Below are 7193 nucleotides of genomic sequence, written 5' to 3'. Positions count from 1 at the left end.
CAGGTTGGTGCCTTCTTAATTTTTTTTCAAAATTTATTTCTTATAATTATTTTCTAACACATGAGCTGCACTCAAGAAATACTGAAGGAGGTTATCAACCTGAAACAAAATACAAAACTATGAGTAGTATTATGAACAGACAAACAGAAGCAGGAAATGGCAACCTGTACACCAAATAAGACACTAAACATTTAAAATAACATATAGGATAAAGAAGAAAACAAAACATTTAAAGAAAAAGACGAAAAAGACAACTTGCTACTGCAGTGCAGGAATCAACTCACAGCATAAATAGAGATAATTTGCAACAACAAAACATAAAAGGGGAGAGAGTAAAGGCCTGAACTGGCATAGGGGAATGAAGAAAGTAAGTGTGCTGAAGAAAATGGAATACTCTAACTATGAAACTTTCTTTTACATAAACATAATGGTAACCACTCAAAAAAATTCAGAGCTGAAATATCTAACATAATGAAAGAAATAGAGGGAAAAACCATAGAATACCACCACACTGAAATAACAGACAGCAACAAAAAGGGAAAGGAACAATGAAGACACAGTCCTACCAGAAAACCAAAGACAGAATGATAGGAAATCTTCATACATCAATAAACACCCTAAATGTAAATGGATTGAACTCACCAATACAAAGTCACAGAGTAGCAGATTGGATCAAAACACTAAACCCAACCATATGTTGCCTCCAAGAGACACATCTCAGCTACAAGGACAAACATAGACTCAAAGTGAAAGGGTGAAAATTGACACTCCAGGCAAATGGCATCCAGATAAAATCAGGTTTAGCCATACTGATATCAGATGAAACAGACTTCAGGGTAAAAAACGGTAACAAGAGACAAAGATGGATCCCACTTGGGGACTATACAACAAGAAGACATAACAGTCATCAATATTTATGCCCCCAATCAGGGAGAACCGAAATATACCAAGCAACTACTAACAGAACTAAAGGGAGAAATTGACCAAAACACAATTATGGTAGGGGACCTAAACACATCATTGACAGCTACAGATAGATCATCCAACAGAAAATAAAGAAATAGTAGTCCTAAATGACACATTAGATGAAATGGACATAATTGACATTTATAGAGCACTTCATCCTAGAACATCAGACTATACATTTTTTTCTAATGTACATGGAACATTCTCAATGATAGATCATATATTGGGATATAAAACTAGCCTCAGCGAATTTAAGAAAACTGAAATCATACCAAGCATATTCTCTGATCACAAGGCTTTAAAATTGGATATCAACTGCAAAAAGAGCAAGAAAACCACAAATATGTGGAGATTAAACAACATACTTTTAAAGAATGACCGGGTCAAAGAAGAAATAAGAGGAGACATCAAAAGATACATAGAAACAAATAAGAATGAAAATACGTCCTATCAAAATTTTGGGGATGCAGCGAAAGTAGTTTTAAGAGGGAAATTTATATCATTACAGGCCTATCTCAAGAAAGAAGAAAAATCCCAGATAAATAACCTTACATTACACCTTAAAGAACTAGAAAAGGAAGAACAAATGAAACCCAAGGTCAGCAGAAGAAAGGAAATAATAAAAATCAGAGCAGAACTAAATGAAATAGAGAAAAAGACAACAGAAAACATTAATGTGACAAAGAGCTGGTTCTTTGAAAAGATTAATAAAATTGACAAACTCTTGGCTAGACTCACTAATATAAAAAAAGACACTAATAAACGAAATCAGAAATGAAAGAGGGGAAGTTATCATGGATGCCACAGAAATACAAAGGATCATCCAAGAATACTATGAAGGACTATACACCACCCAATTCAATAACCTAAAGGAAATGGACAAGTTCTTAAAAACATATAGCCTTCCTAGGCTGAATCATGAAGAACTGGAAAATCTTAAACCAATCACCAGTAAGGAAATTGAATCAGTCATCCGAAACCTTCCCAAAAGCAAAAGTCCGGGACCAGATGGCTTCACTAGTGAATTCTACCAAACATTCAAAGAGGATCTAGTACCTGTCCTACTCAAACTCTTCCAAAAGACTGAGTAAGAGACAATACTCCTAACTCATTTTATGAGGCCAACATTACCCTGATTCTAAAACCTAGTACAAGGGATAGTACAAAAACAGAAAAGTACAGACCAATATCTCTGATGAATAGAGATGCAAAGTTCTAGCAAATCAAATGCAACAATGCATTAAAAAGATTATCCATCACGACCAAGTGAGGTTCACTCCGGGGGTACGAAGATGGTTCAACATACACATATCCATCAATGTGATACATCACATAAACAAAATAAAGGACAAAAATCATATGATTCTATCAATAGACGCAGAAAAAGCATTTGACGAGATACAACATCCATTTATGATTAAAACACTTAATAAAATAGGTAAAGAAGGAAAATACCTTAACATAATAAAGGCCATATATGACAAACTCCCAACCAATATCATAATTACTGGTGAAAAACTAAAGTCTTTTGCCTTACGTTCAGGAACATGACAGGGCTGTCCCCATCACCTCTGCTTTTCAACATAGTGTTGGAAGCCCTTGCCAGAGCAATCATGCAAGAGAAAGAAATAAAAGGCATCCAAATTGGGAAAGAAGAAGTTAAATTGTCACTTTTTGCAGAATGCATGATGCTATATATAGAAAACCCTAAAGACTCCACCAAAAAGCTATTAGAAATAAATAAATACAGTAAAGTTGCCAGTTACAAAATCAACGCAGAAAAGTCATTTGCCTTCCTATATAATAACAGTGAAATTTCAGAAAACAAACAAACAAACAAACAAAACCAATTTCTTTTGCAATTGCAACTAAAAGATTAAACTATCTAGAAATAAACTTACCCAAGGATGTAAAAAACCTATATACTGAAAACTATAGGACATTTTTAAAAGAAATTGAAGAAGACACAAAGAAATGGAAAGACATTCCTTGCTCTTGGATTAGAAGAATCAACATAGTTAAAATGGCCATATTACCCAAAGCAATATACAGATTTAATGTATTCCAATCAAAATCCCAGTGGCATTTTTTAAAGAAGAAAAACAAAACAAAAAAACATCAGATTTGTACGGAACCACAAAAGACCCTGAATAGCCAAAGCAATCTGAAGAAAAAAGAACAATAATGGAGGTATCACACGCCCTGACTGCCGCTTGCACTACAGGACAATAATCAAAATAGTATGGTATTGGCAGAAAAACAGACATACAGACCAATGGAATAGAATTGAAAACCGAGAAATAAAACCAAATAAATATAGACAAATAATTTTTGACAAAGAAGCTAAAAACATACAATGGAGAAAAGACAGCCTGTTCAATAAATTTTGCTGGGAGAATTGGAAAGCCACGTGCAAAAGAATGAAACTAGATTGCTGTCACCAGGTACCAAAATTAACTCAAAATGGATCAAAGATCTAAATATAAGACCTGAGACAATAACCTGCATAGAAGAAAACACATGTACTAAACTGATGGACTAGGGTTCAAAAAGGATTTTATGAATTTGACTCCAAAGACAATGGAAGTAAAAGCTAAAATAAATGAATGGGACTATATCAACCTAAAAAGCTTCTGCATAGCAAAAGAAACCATTGAGAAAATAAAGAGGCAATCAACCTGATAGGAGAAGGTTTTTACAAACAATGCATCTGATAAGGGGTTAATGTTCAAAATATATAAGGAACTCATACAACTCAACAACAACAAAAAAAAACACAACCCAATTAAAAAATGGGCAGAGGACCTGAAGAGTCATTTCTTCAAAGAGGACATACAAATGGCCAATAGACATATGAAAAAATGCTCAACATCACTAATCATCAGAGAAATGCAAATGAAAACCGCAAAGAGATATTGCCTCACACCAGTTAGAACAGGTATCATCAACAAGACAAATAGTAACAAGTGTTGGAGAGGCTGTGGAGAAAAAAGGAACCCTCAAACACTGCTGGTGGGAATGCAGACTGGTGCAGTCGCTATGGAAGGCAGTGTGGAGGTTCCTCAAAAAATTACAAATAGAATTACCATATGACCCAGCAATCCCTCTCCTGGGTATCTACCCAAAAAATCTGAAAACATTTATCCATAAAGACATGTGTGCTCCAATGTTCATTGCAGCTTTATTTACAGTGATCAAGACATGGAAACAACCAAAGAGTCCTTCATTAGATGAATGGAGAAAGAATTTGTGGTATATATACACGATAGAATACTATTCTGCCATAAGAAAAGATGAAATTGTTCCATTTGCAACACATGGATGGATATTGAGATTATTATGATAAGTGAAATAAGTCAGACAGAAAAAGTCGAGAACCATATGATATCACTGATATGTGGTATATAAAACTGAAAACAACAAAAGAACAAGACAAACAAATGAAGAAACAAAAACTCATAAACAATAGTTTAGTGGTTACCAGAGGGTAAGGTGGGAGGGGGTAAAGGGGATCAAATATATGGTGATGCAAAGAGAACTAACTCTGGGTGGTGAACACACAATGTGATATATAGATAATGTATTACAGAATTGTACACCTGAAATCTGTGTAACTTTACTAACAATTGTCACCTCAATAAAATTTAATTTAAAAAAGCCACAATGAGTTATCACCTCACATCCATTAGAATAGCTACTATTAAAAAGGAAACAAAAAACAAAAAACAAAAAAATCAAAAACAGGAAATAACAAGTGTTTGTGAGGGTGTGAAGAAATCAGAACTGTTGTCCACTGTGGGTGGTATATAAAAAGGTACAGCCTCTGTGGAACATAGTGTGGCAATTCTTCAAATATTAAAAATAGAACTACCTAATTTCAATTTTGCAAGGACTTTTTTACAAGGCATTCTTAAATTTTCCATCCGTAAAACTTGTGCTTTTATACCTTATAATTAATATTTATTGACAAAATCAAATATTCGGGGGGGCAGCCGGATGGCTCAGTTGTTTAGAGCGTGAGCTCTGAACAACAGGGTTGCTGGTTTGATTCCCAGATGGGCCAGTGAGCTGTGCCCTCCACAACTAGATTGATGGACAATGACTTGACGGAAAAATGCACTGTTCCCCAATATTCCCCAATAAATTTTTTTTAAATCAAAAATTGATTGTTTTTCCTGTTTGTCAACAGAAAAGATAAAGATAGCTTTTTAAAAATATATTTTCCATGCTTCTTTTAAAATATTTGTTTGAGTGCATGTAATAATTAACAGAACATTTAACCCTCCAAAAGCCACATCTGTTTATTTTAGCATTTATATGTTAACCATTTGACTTTTTTGTTGTGATATATATTGAAGGTATAATAAATATTAGTTATTCACGATCTTACTAAATCCCTGGTGTTCAATTAATTCACCAAAAGGGAAACTATTATTTAAATTCTTATCTTTGTCTGACTAGAATGGCATATTTTATAATTTTTTATTAATGTTCACGATGATAGACAGTAAAATCATAAATTCAATTCAACAGTTTTTTTGTTTTTTGAATGCCCACTAGAAGCCAAGCAGTAGGCCTGGGTTATCGAAATAGGAAGGACATCATTCCTGTATCCAAATAAGTCAAGGCTGACAGGATACCAGAAATGTATAGGAGAAATGTATAGAAATTATAAATTTATTGTTAGCATGATGTACAAAGTGCTCTGGGAATATAGCTAAGATAACTTAGTTTTCTCTATGTATATCAAGTGTAGCTACAGAAAGGATATCACATTTAAAATTTGAGCTAAATTGGATGAATGAATGACTTTAATGTCAGTGAATTTTCTCCTAAAAGTAGTATTAAATCATCCACGAGTTTTAAGTGTGAATAAGTGATGATGTTTTATGTCTTATAAAGATAATTTTTAAATAGTCTGGGGATGATGAGATAGGAATGATGAGAACTGGAAACAGTTCTACAGCTTGCTTCATCATTCATCCATCAAAAGGGTACTTGTATAATTTCCAGTTCGTAGCTATTACAAATAACATTGCTATGAATGTTCATGTACAGGTTTTTGTGTGAATGCAAAATTTCCTGTCTCTAGGATAAAATACCCAAGAGTAAAACTGTTGGGTTGTATGATAAGAGCTGACAATTTGATTGCCACAGTAGCTATACTGTTTTGCATTTCTGCCACCAATGTACGAGTGATCCAGTTTTCAGCATCCTCATCAGTATTTGCTATTATAACTATTTTTTATCTTAGTCATTCTGTTGGGGGAAATCTGATATCTCACTGTGGTTTTAATTTGCCTTTTCCCAAAGACTAATTATGTTAAGCATATTTTAATGTGCTTGTTTGTCATCCATATATCCCTGCAGCCAATTCCCTGTTCATCTCTTTGCCCATTTTCTAACCAGATTTTTTTAAATGTTGAGCATGAATTTATATATATACATATATATATATATATATACATATATATATATGAAAAGCATTGCAAATATATGATTTGCAAGCACATTCTTCTAAACTGCAAATTGTCTTTTTACACTTATTTTTCAGATCAAGTATCTTTCATTTTGACCAAATCCAAATTTTCCTTACGGTTCATGATTTGTTCTTATGTGTATGAACTCTTGGTATAGTTCTAGATCCACAAAATTATCCAAGTTTTTTCCAAAATGTTGCATAATTTAGACTTTTACTAACTATAATCACTATGCTGTACATTAAATCCCCAGAAATTATTCACTTTATAACTGGAAGTTTGTACCTTGTACCCTTAGACCGACATCTCCCATTTCCCCCAAACCCCAGCCCCTGACAACCACTAGGAGTAACTTCTAATGAAAACAGAATTTCTTTATTGAGGTGATAAAAATGTTCTAAAAAATGTTCTAAAATTGATTGTGGTGATAATTACACAACTGTGAATAAAATAAAATCACTGAATTGTACACTTAAATGAGTGAATTGTACGGTGTATGGAATTTATTTTAATAAAGCTGTTTTAAGAAGATAATTGACTGTTTCAACAAAAATAATTACAATTTATAACATATACATTTATAACAAATGACTTACTTGAACCCATGTGGAGAACCAACTGAACGTTTTGTATGTGAAGTGAACTGCACATCTAAAACTTCTGTTTCACCAATAATGCATTGTATTTGAATAGAGTCTTTATGTGAGTATGCTACATGAAGTCTTGTGGCTTTGAAATATCCAAACT

The sequence above is a fragment of the Rhinolophus sinicus genome, chromosome 16, assembly GCF_057876585.1.
Source record: "Rhinolophus sinicus isolate RSI-liver-muscle chromosome 16, RSI-T2T, whole genome shotgun sequence".
Classification (NCBI taxonomy): Eukaryota; Metazoa; Chordata; class Mammalia; order Chiroptera; family Rhinolophidae; genus Rhinolophus; species Rhinolophus sinicus.
Note: the sequence above shows the minus strand (reverse complement) of the source record.